Consider the following 12,166-nt stretch of genomic DNA (forward strand, 5'->3'; position numbering starts at 1 on the left):
AGGATCTCACCTGGTCCCTGAACTCCTCCATCCTGATCAAAAAGGCACAACAGCACCTTTATTTCCTGTGGAGCATCAAGAAAGCTCACCTCTGTCCCAGGATACTGACGGACTTTTACCGCTGTACCATTGAGGGAATACTCACCAACTGCATCTCAGTGTGGTATGGATATTGTCCCGTATCGGACCGCAAAGCACTCCAGTGTGTGGTGAAAACTGCCCAGTGGATTATCGGCACCCAGTTGACCACCATTGAGAACATCTACCATAAACGCTCCCTGGGCAGGGTGAAAAGCATTATCAGGGATGCATCTCACCCTAACCATGGACTTTTTACTCTCCTCCCATCCGGTAGGTGCTACAGGAGCCTCTGCTCCCGCACCAGCAGGCACAGGAAGAGCTCCTTCCCTCAGGCTGTGACACTGCTGAACCTCACATCACAGCGCTAAGCAGTATTGCACCCATATTGTACTGTCTCAGTACTTTTATATTTGTGTGCTGTAGCACTTACTTTTTATTCACAGTTATTTTGTAAATAAAACACAATTCTTTGCATTTCTGGTTAGATGCTAACTGCATTTAATTGGCTTTGTACCTGTACTCGGCACAATGACAATAAAGTTGAATCTAATCTGTCTAATCTGATCATCAGTAGATAATGTGAGTGAGCAACAGAGACGGGGCCGGAGGGGATGACACAAAATGGGCACAGCCAGCAGATTGACCTGATATGTTGACTGTTTATTCCATTCCATAGATGCTGCCTGACCTGCTGATTTCCTCCAGCGTTTTGTATATATCGAGCACCTGCAGAATCGGTTACTGTATTTGTATGTGCAGGGCTGGGTCTGCAGGCTGCACTGCACACAATGGCCTGCAGGTGGCAGTGCTGCTGCACACTGTCCAGGTCCCAGGGACAAGCAGGAGAAATCTGCAGATGCTGGAAATCCCAGCAACACATACAAAATGCTGGAGGGTCTCTGGCAGCATCTGGGAAAAGAGTACAGTCAACGTTTCAGTCCTGTCGAAAGGTTTTAGCCCGACACGTGACTGTACTCCTTTCCTGGACGCCGCCTGGCCTGCTGCGGTCCTCCAGGATTTTGTGTTGCACAGCTCCCAGGGAACCTGGTTTATAGTCACAGGATCATGGATCCACAGAGCTGAGAGACAGGCCCTTCTGCCCAACTCGTCTGTGCTGCCCACCACACTAGTCCACATCTGGCCCATATGGTCTAAACTCTTCCCGTCCATGTACTGTACCTCTCCAAACACCGTCTGAATGTCATTTTCTGTACCTATCTCATTACTACCATCGGTGAGGAGGTACGGGAGATTGACTATGCACACTCAAAGTTAAAGAACAGCTTCTTTCCCTCCACCATCAGATTTCCAAATGGTCCATGACCCTATCCCTCTTCTGCAGTATTTATGTATTTTAATCTTTACAGTAACTGATAGTATTGTTTAATGTCTTGCACTGTACAGCTACCAGAAAACAACGTATTTCATGATGTATGTCAGTGTTAATAAGCTGTGCTCCCTCTGCCAGCTTGGTCCACGCACTCACCACACTCTGTGTGAATTAGCTGTTCCACTTTTCAATCTTTCGCTTTAAACTGATTTTAGTACACTTTCAAGAAAAAAATGATTGAGAGCATTCGTTCTTTTTATGCTGCTCATGATCTTGTGCACCTCCATAAGGTCTAAAGACTGACAGAGCAGTTCTTGCAATCACCCGAGTTGAGTATAATGTTCTCCTACGGGGTTGCCTACTGGTGACCCTCAGGTGGATGTGGAGGCAGATCTGGGATCCACATATTCTGGGTAGGATTGACTCCCTAATGGAGAATATCAGTGTTGTTTGCTGTGGTGAGGCTGATGCACGGCCAGCCACCACACGGTCCTTGTCAGATCGTGGTCAGGATCCAGTGGCGTGGAATGCAAAACAACCAGGGACGCTTGACTGATTCACTTTCCCTCTCCTTCACTGACTCACCTTCCCACCATCTTCACTGACTCATCTTCCCTCCCCTTCACTGACTAACCTTCCCTCTATCTTCACTGATTCACTTTCCCTCCCCTTCACTGACTCACCTTCCCTCCATCTTCAATAACTCACCTACCCTCCATCTTCACTGACTGACTTTCCCTCCATCTCCACTGACTCACCTTCTCTCCATCTTCACTGACTCACCTTCCCTCCATCTTCACTGACTCACCTTCCCTCCCCTTCACTGACTCACCTTCCCGCCATCTTCACTGACTCACCTTCACTCCATCTTCACTGACTCACCTTCTCTCCATCTTCACTGACTCACCATCCCTCCATCTTCACTGACTCACCTTCTCTCCATCACTGAATCACCTTCCCTCCATCTTCACTGACTCACCTGCCCTCCATCTTCAATAACTCACCTACCCTCCATCTTCACTGACTCACTTTGCCTCCATCTCCATGACTCACCTTCCTCTCCATCTTCACTGACTCACCTTCCCTCCATCTTCACTGACTCACCATCCCGCCCCTTCACTGACTCACCTTCCCTCCATCTTCACTGACTCACCTTCCCTCCATCTTCACTGACTCACCTTCACTCCATCTTCACTGACTCACCTTCTCTGCATCTTCACTGACTCACCATCCCTCCATCTTCACTGACTCACCTTCCCTCCCCTTCACTGACTCACCTTCCCTCCATCTTCACTGACTCACCTTCCCTCCATCTTCACTGACTCACCTTCTCTCCATCTCCACTGACTCACCTTCCCTCCATCTTCACTGACTCACCTTCTCTCCAACTTCACTGACTCACCATCCCTCTCCTTCACTGACTCACCTTCCCTCCCCTTCACTGACTCACCTTCCCTCCATCTTCACTGACTCACCTTCCCTCCATCTTCACTGACTCACCTTCCCTCCCCTTCAGTGACTCACCTTCCCTCCATCTTCACTGACTCACCTTCACTCCATCTTCACTGACTCACCTTCTCTCCATCTTCACTGACTCACCATCCCTCCATCTTCACTGACTCACCTTCTCTCCATCACTGAATCACCTTCCCTCCATCTTCACTGACTCACCTGCCCTCCATCTTCAATAACTCACCTACCCTCCATCTTCACTGACTCACTTTGCCTTCATCTCCACTGACTCACCTTCCTCTCCATCTTCACTGACTCACCTTCCCTCCATCTTCACTGACTCACCATCCCGCCCCTTCACTGACTCACCATCCCTCCATCTTCACTGACTCACCTTCCCTCCATCTTCACTGACTCACCTTCACTCCATCTTCACTGACTCACCTTCTCTGCATCTTCACTGACTCACCATCCCTCCATCTTCACTGACTCACCTTCCCTCCCCTTCACTGACTCACCTTCCCTCCATCTTCACTGACTCACCTTCCCTCCATCTTCACTGACTCACCTTCTCTCCATCTCCACTGACTCACCTTCCCTCCATCTTCACTGACTCACCTTCCCTCCATCTTCACTGACTCACCATCCCGCCCCTTCACTGACTCACCTTCCCTCCATCTTCACTGACTCACCTTCTCTCCATCTCCACTGACTCACCTTCCTCTCCATCTTCACTGACTCACCTTCCCTCCATCTTCACTGACTCACCATCCCGCCCCTTCACTGACTCACCTTCCCTCCATCTTCACTGACTCACCTTCTCTCCAACTTCACTGACTCACCATCCCTCTCCTTCACTGACTCACCTTCCCTCCCCTTCACTGACTCACCTTCCCTCCATCTTCACTGACTAAACTTCTCTCCATCTTCACTGACTCACCTTCCCTCCCCTTCACTGACTCACCTTCCCTCCCCTTCACTGACTCGCCTTCACTCCATCTTCACTGACTCACCTTCTCTCCATCTTCACTGACTCACCATCCCTCCATCTTCACTGACTCACCTTCTCTCCATCACTGAATCACCTTCCCTCCATCTTCACTGACTCAACTTCCCTCCATCTTCACTGACTCACCTTCCCTCCACCTTCACTGACTCACCTTCCCTCCACCTTCACTGACTCACCTTCTCTCCACCTTCACTGACTCACCTTCCCTCCATCTTCACTGACTCACCTTCTCTCCATCTTCACTGACTCACCTTCCCTCCATCTTCACTGACTCACCTTCCCTCCACCTTCACTGACTCACCTTCCCTCCCCTTCACTACCGTGGTGCGTGTCATCACCTTCGGCCCGCTCCACCGTTGAGATCTTGGTTGGATCACTGTTGGTCTGGAACCTCCCCCTTGACCTTATCACCATGGGTGACCCTACCTGGAGCTGAGAAGCAGATGGGTAAACTCCAGACGGTATAGCCCTCAGGGTCTCAAACCCTCTGAAACCTCTTTACCGTGACAAGGTGATGATCATTGGAGCAGCACAGAGCTATACAAATACAACATGCAAACAGGCCTTTTGACCCAACTTGATCTTGCTGACCAAGCTGAACAGAGCAGGTTCCATATCCCTGCTCGGCCCATATCCCTCCACTAAAACCTATTGAATATTGAAAGGCCTGGATAGTTTGAATGTGGAGAAGGTGTTTCCAATAGTGGAAAAGTCTATAACCAGAGGCCACGGCCCCAGAATAGATGGATGTCTCTTTAGAACAGAGATGGGGAAATAAATTACCAAAAAAAAGAGATGAGGAGGAATTTCTTTGGCCAGAGGGTGGTCAATCTGTAGAATTCATTGCCAAAGCTAAGTCATTGGGTGTATGTAAGGTGGAGGTTCTTGATTAGCAAGGGTGTCAAAGGTTAAGGAGAAAAGGCAGGAGAATGGGGTTGAGAGGGAAAATAAATCAGCCATGATTGAATGGCGGAGCAGACTTGATGGGCTGAATGGCCCAATTTTGCTTCTACCTCTGTTGCTGGTGACTGCCACCCCCCCCAACCAACAATAGTCCATCTGTTGTTTAAAGGGCCCCCTCACTGTGTCCTGAGCCCCTGACAAGCTAGAGGGTGCAGGCTGAGTCTTGTACAACTGAATGATAACCTCCCAACTTGTACACTCACTGCCTGTCAGAAACACAGACACTGCTGCAGAGCCTGAGCTCTCTTTCAGGTGGGCAGCTGAAAGAAGATGGCAATCGCACATGTGAAAATGCACACATTCCAGCCAAATGCATTTCTTTGTAATTGGATTTAACTCTTCCTTTTGCTTCAGACTTGTGGAGTCTTAATTGAAGCACAGCGATGTCAATGCTCCCAGCTTACCTCACTTCATGTTCCGGGAAAGAAAATTAGTGATTACATAGGAACAGTATTGACTTACTTCTTGTTTGCTGCTTTCGAACCACAGTGACAGCACTAGGTTTCCGTGACTTTGAGAGAGTCGTTAGTTAGCAGTCTTGTTAGCCTCACGTTTACTATTTCCTTATGTTCTGTAAAGTTCTTATCAATTCAGTCTCTTTCTGTCTGTCACACCGCTGGCATTTAGGGCAACAAGGGAGGTCCTCCATCTCTGGCATTCTTCAGGGTTTCCTTCATCGTGTCAGTAGCTTCCTCTCAGTTTTCACAACGTCAGTCATGCAAGTCCCAGGTGGAGACTCAGGAATACTGTCACACTCAGATGCAGAAGAATTCTTCACTGCTGTTTCTGTAACAGTTTTGTTTCACCGGTCAGGGTTATTAGCCCTGAGCTGAACCTCCAAACCTGAGGACCAGTGGACCACTCTTAGTTTGGCCTCTCCCCTTTGACCTCTTTGGCATGGGTGACCCTACCAAGGCTCAAAGCATAAAGCCCTGACTCCAGCCAACATAGATCTCCAGGTCACTGAGGCACGCAAGCCTCCAAACCCTACGACAAGGTTGTAGTCCTCTTGGAGGCTTATTAACTCAGTGAACTGTTTATTCCATGTCTGCGTCAATCCCAGCACTGAACTCCAGTCAGTGCCCGGACCGATGAAGGCCAGCACGCCATACGGCTACTTCACCACACCTGTCTACCAGAGTCAGTACTTTCAGAGGATTAGGAATTTGTACACCTGTGCGCTGCCACCATTGGTGATGATGGTGGGATCTGACTCTGTGCAAATTGACGCAACAGTGATAAATACGTAGAGTCCGAGAGGGACAGAACCTAGAAACTGGCCCTCAGGTCTGCACCAACAATCACACATGCGTTTATACCAGTTGTACAGTACGGTGCAAAAGCCATTGGCACATATATACAGCATATAGCTAGGATGTCTATATGTATATATACATATCGACATCCACACACACATATATACGTGTATGCTCAGTACTGCATATCGATTCAATAAACAAACTGGTGAATGAACTCAGCAAGCCGAGCAGCATCTGAGGAGGGAGAGGGAGCCGCATCAACACTGACCCACAGTTTGTTGCTGCATCTGCAGTCTCTGTTACTATCACCAGGACCTCAGAGGTCCTCTTCTCGTCTCTAACAACGGGGAGGCTGAAGACCCACTTCAACACGAATGGCCTCTCCCCCTTCCCTATCAGACCTTTGAATATTTTACAAACCCATGAACATTAGCTGGTTGTGTTGTTTTTTTGTGCTTTATATCTATGCACTGTACTGCTGCTGCAAAACAACAAATTTCACATTTAGTGATACAGCGCGGAGTAGGCCCCACTTCAAGCCCCACCGCCCCAGCAACCCCACAACCCTGAGTAACCCTAACCTAATCACAGGACAATTTAGAATCAGAAGATTCAGAATCCGGTTTTTTATTACTGGCATGTGACGTGAAATTTGTTAACTTAGCAGCAGCAGTTCAATGTAATACATAATCTAGAAGAAAAAAAATAAAAATAATAAATCAATCAATCAATTACAGTAAACATATAATGAATAGATTAAAAACAGTGCAAAAAACAGAAATACTGTATACTTAAAAAAAGCGAGGTAGTGTTCATGGGTTCAACGTCGATTTAGGAATCGGATGGCAGAGGGGAAGAAGCTGTTCCTGAATTGCTGGGTGTGTGCCTTTAGGCTTCTGTACCTCCTACCTGATGGTAACAGTGAGAAAAGGGCATGCCCTGGGTGCTGGAGGTCCTTAATAATGGACGCTGCCTTTCTGAGACACCGCTTCCTGACGATGTCCCGGGTACTTTGTAGGCTACTAGTACCCAAGAATGAGCCGACTAAATTTACAACCCTCTGCAGCTTCTTTCGGTCCTGTGCAGTAGCCCCCATTCCCCCCCCCAATACCAGACAGTGATGCAGCCTGTCAGAATGCTCTCCACGGTACATCTGTAGAGGTTTTTGAGTGTATTTGTTGACATACGAAATCTCTTCAAACTCCTAATGAAGTATAGCCACTGTCTTGCCTTCTTTATAACTGCATCAATATGTTGGGACCAGGTTAGATCCTCAGGGATCTTGACACCCAGGAACTTGAAGCTGCTCACTTTCTCCACTTCTGATCCGTCTATGAGGATTGATATGTGTTCCTTCATCTTACCTTTCCGGAATTCCACAATCAGCTCTTTCGTCTTACTGACATTGAGTGCCAGGTTCTTGCTGTGACACCACTCCATTAGTTGGCGTATTTCGCTCCTGTGCACCCTCTCATCTCCATCTGAGATTCTACCAACCATGGTTGTAGCATCAGCAAATTTATAGATGGTATTTGAGCTATACCTAGTGGCACAGTCATGTGTATACAGGGAGTAGAGCAGTGGGCTACGTACACACCCCTGAGGTGCGCCGGTGTTGATCGTCAGCGAGGAGGATATGTTATCACTAATCTGCACAGATTGTGGTCTTCCAATGACCAATGAACCTACCCTGTAGGTCTTTGGATTGTGGGTGGAAAGCAGAAAACCCAGAGGAAGACCCATGCATTCCACGGGGAGGACGTACAGAGACTCCTTACGGAATGGCGTCTGAAATGAACTCCGAACTCGGGAACACCCCGATCTGCAGCGGCGTTGCAGTAACCACTGCGCTAAGGTTGCCAAATTCCCATCAACCTGAAAACCTGGACATCCAAACACTAAAACGGCTTCTTCTCCACTGCTGTCGGACTTCTGAACCCATCACCTCTTTCAGTCTTGCTGCCACACTCTCTCAACTCTTTTGGTTGTTCTGTTATTGTCACTTCAGTATTTCTGTTCTCCACTCAGCCCTTCCACGATTCTGTTATTTTCAGCTGTATGTACTATTAATTACCACGTACACTGTTTACTTGAGCCTCTTGCGAGCAGGGAATTTCACTGCACCTTGGTTTGTGTGTGTGAGTGACGATAAACAGACTAAAGCTGATGAGCTATTTAACCCTCACATTCACCAAGGTTCAGGACAACACAGGGTGTAGACACTATCCCAGACTGTCCTGTCAAACATTCCGAAGCTGGGGATAGTATGGGTTAGACTTAGAGTGAAACTCACTCCACGCTGTCCCATCACCATTCCCAGACTCCGAATGAAGCTCCCTCCACACTGTCCCATCACCATTCCCAGGGCAGGAACAGTACGGGTTAGACTCAGAGTGAAGCTCCCTCCATAAAGTTCTCTCACATTCCCTGGGCAGAAACAGCATGGGTTCAATACAGAGTTAGTACATGGTGTGAGGATTGCATAGATCTGCACGTACTGATGTATTTTATCGTAATTCCTTGTCAGGCCTGAAGATGTGAGCTGCCCAGGGGCATTCCCAAGGGTCAAACGCTCCACAAAATGGGACGCAGCTTTTAATCGACAGGCAAACAGCTGCTGTTTCTTGCTTAATCAGGGAGGCTGGAGATAACAGTGACGTCTGCAGCACCGTCTCGGGAGCAGCTGAGCTAATTTTGCAGCAGCAGGAGTCGAGCTGTGGTAACTGAAGCATGTGGTGCCAGTATCAGTGTGGAATGCCCACAGTCCGACTGCCAGCTGCACCTACAGCCCAGAACTATGCCAGTCAGCCTTGCACCCATCCCGGGCACTCTCTCTCCTCACCCCTTCCATCGGAGAGAAGGTACTAAACCCCGAAAGCATCTACCCAAGGACCGCTTGAACGTACGCCTGTGGTACAGTAAGAGGGACTCTTGCCCTCACAATCCACCTCGTTATGATCTTGCATTTGCCTGCATTGCACTCTTTCGGTAGCATTTACACTGTACTCTGCATTGTTATCGTTTTACCTTATTCTAGATCAGTGCACTGTACAATGATCTGATCTGTATGAACAGTCTGCAAGACAAGCTTTTCACTGGATCCCTGTACATATGACAAAATAAATCAAGCAAAATAAAATCCCTGTAGTACTGACAGTCTCACTCGTTGACTCCACTCTTCCTGAAATTTTAGTTCGCAGGAAGGTTATTTCCCCCAACTGTACCTCAGATTTGGATCAATTTATCAGCATACAGCTTAGTACAGGCCCTTCGGCCCACTATATTGTGCTGACCCTTTACCTGCTCTAAGGTTTCATCTAACCCTTCCCTCCCACACAGCCCTCCATTTTTCTTTCATCCGTGTGCCTGTCTCTCTTAAGTGTCCACCCATGCGCAATGAAATTATTTTGCTCAGTATAAATAGTACACGTGGCATTAATAAATAAAACAATAACAATAGCAACGAGTGCAAAAACAACAGAATGGTACAAAGCATTGTAGTGCGCGCAGAGGTAACGTAAAATGAAATACTCGTGACAATAACCAGCAGTAGAACAGAAGGATCTGAGAATACAGATCCATAATTCCGTCATAGTCATGGTCATACTCATACTTTATTGATCCCGGGGGAAATTGGTTTTTCATTACAGTTGCACCATAAATAATAAATAGTAATAGAAACATAAATAGTTAAATAGTAATATGTAAATTATGCCAGTAAATTATGAAATAAGTCCAGGACCAGCCTATTGGCTCAGGGTATCTGACCCTCCAAGGGAGGAGTTGTAAAGTTTGATGGCCACAGGCAGGAATGACTTCCTATGACGCTCAGTGTTGCATCTCGGTGGAATGAGTCTCTGGCTGAATGTACTCCTGTGCCCACCCAGTACATTATGTAGTGGATGGGAGACATTGACCAAGATGGCATGCAACTTAGACAGCATCCTCTTTTCAGACACCACCGTGAGAGAGTCCAGTTCCATCCCCACAATATCACTGTCCACTTGAAAGTGGCACCACAGATACAGTACTGGGCAAAAGTCTCAGACACATATATATATTTAGGGTGCCTAAGACGTTTGCACAGTTGACTCTGATATGGGTCTGTAATGTGGACTGAGAGTGGGAAGGGGGCAGGGAGAGAGAAATCATGGTTGGGAAAAGGGGAAGGGAGAGGGGAGGGAGCAGGAAGCTCCAGTGAGATATTCTGTAATGATCAATAGACCAGTTGTCTGGAATCAAGTGACCCTGCCTGATGTCTCAGGGCTGGGTGTGTCTGCACCTGCGCCACCCTCTGTCCCTGGCACTCCTTCTCTGCCCCCTGTCCCACAACCTACCCATGGCGCTCCACCCTCATCATTCCCAATATCCTTTGCTCCCACCACGTTTATAAACTCGCTCTCCGCACCACATACAGTATTGTGCAAAAGTCTTCGGCACTCTAGCTATACACAGTAACTACCTGTCGAAGTGCAGCAAGACATTCGAGTTTCTTTGCAAGGGGAAGAGAAAGACAGTCGAGTTAAAAATAAGGCAAAAAAAGGACAAATTCACAGATTCATAAATAGTGAATACTGGGTGATAATAGTACTAAATAAATAAGCAGAAATGGCTGGCTACATCGGAAAGATAGAGGGGTTCAATTGCACAAGAGATTACTGGAATACTGAGTGAATTGAACAGTACTTTGAAGCAAATGAAACAGTCAATGAGGAGCAAGTGCCAGTTTGGCTGAGTGTAATAGGTGGAAAAGCTTACAGTTTTCTTAGAAGCTTGATCACTCCAACCAAACCAGCCGAAACGAGCTTTGCTGATATTGTGGAAGTAATGCAAGAACATTTGAACTGAAACCATTGATGATTACAGAATGCTTTAGGTTTCATAAGCAGAATCAAAAAGAAGGTGAGTCCATTTCAGCGTAAATGGCTGAATTGAAGAAACTATCTGAGCATTGTCAGTTCACTGATTGGCATAATGATGCACTAAGAGATTGTTTAGTTTGTGGAATCTTACAAGAAAGCATTCAAAAACAGCTCCAAACTGAAGCACAACCCACATTTCAAAGTGCAGCTGAAATAGTTATATCAATAGAAACAGCAGAGAGAGACACCATTGAGTTGCAGTCAGGAATGAAAGTGAGAGTGAATAAAATTGCAATGTCTAAACAGGAACCAGCCCGGCCAAACAAATTCTGTTCCGTTGTGGCAAGGGCTCACATGTACCAGACCAACCCAGGTTTACAGGCAAAACTTGCAGAAAACGTAACCAAGTAGGACAGATAAAAAGACTATTTTGGGCACAAGGAAAATAAGTGGACTGCACAGGGAAAAGAAAAAGATAAAAAGTCAAGTTTCATTTTCAAAATGAGCACTAGTATGCATGGTGTTGATGAAAAGTCTGATAACGATGAGAGACACATAGGACTGAGTAGCCTTGAGATTTACAATGTGAAAACTAACAACAGAAAAGCAAAATGGCTTACACCAGAACTGAATGGCAAATTAACTTAAATGGAATTGGACACTGGTTCTGCTATTTCAGTCACTCCACAAAATGAGTTTGAATGGCATTTCAAAGATACTGAACTAAAGCCTGCAGATATCCAACTAAGAACTTATACCAGAGAAAAGATAACTCCTGTGGGAATGACATCCATAACAGTGAAATAAAACAACCAACAAGCCACACTGGGCTCGTATGTGGTAAAAACAGTAGGGACAACATTGTGGGGCCATGATTGGCTGAGATAACTACAACTTAATTAGCAATCCATCCACTATTTGCACGCCACATCCCTTGCAATGAAGGCAACTGAAAGCAAATTAAGAAAGGTACTGGATGATGCCACTGTAGTGTTTAGGGATGGCCCTGGAAAACTCAGACATATTGAGAGTGAAATGAAAATGCCATATCCATGTTCCACAAAGTTCATCAGGTTCCTTATACTATCTGTGATAAAGTATCCAGTGAGCTGGATCCCATAGAGGCTGAAAGAATCCTTTCCAAGGCTGAGAGAAGCTTATGGGCAATGCAGTGGTCCCAGTAGTCTAGAAGAATGGCTCTATCAAAATT

At 46.7% G+C, this 12,166-nt stretch overlaps 1 protein-coding gene across 1 annotated transcript in view; it reads right to left on the reverse strand.

Moving 5' to 3' along the window:
• gabbr1b (gamma-aminobutyric acid (GABA) B receptor, 1b) overlaps positions 1-12,166 on the reverse strand; it is a 282,459-nt gene that overhangs the window by 204,127 nt on the left and 66,166 nt on the right. The window lies entirely within an intron of this gene.

This window comes from Mobula hypostoma, chromosome 5 (assembly GCF_963921235.1).
Source record: "Mobula hypostoma chromosome 5, sMobHyp1.1, whole genome shotgun sequence".
Lineage (NCBI taxonomy): Eukaryota > Metazoa > Chordata > Chondrichthyes > Myliobatiformes > Myliobatidae > Mobula > Mobula hypostoma.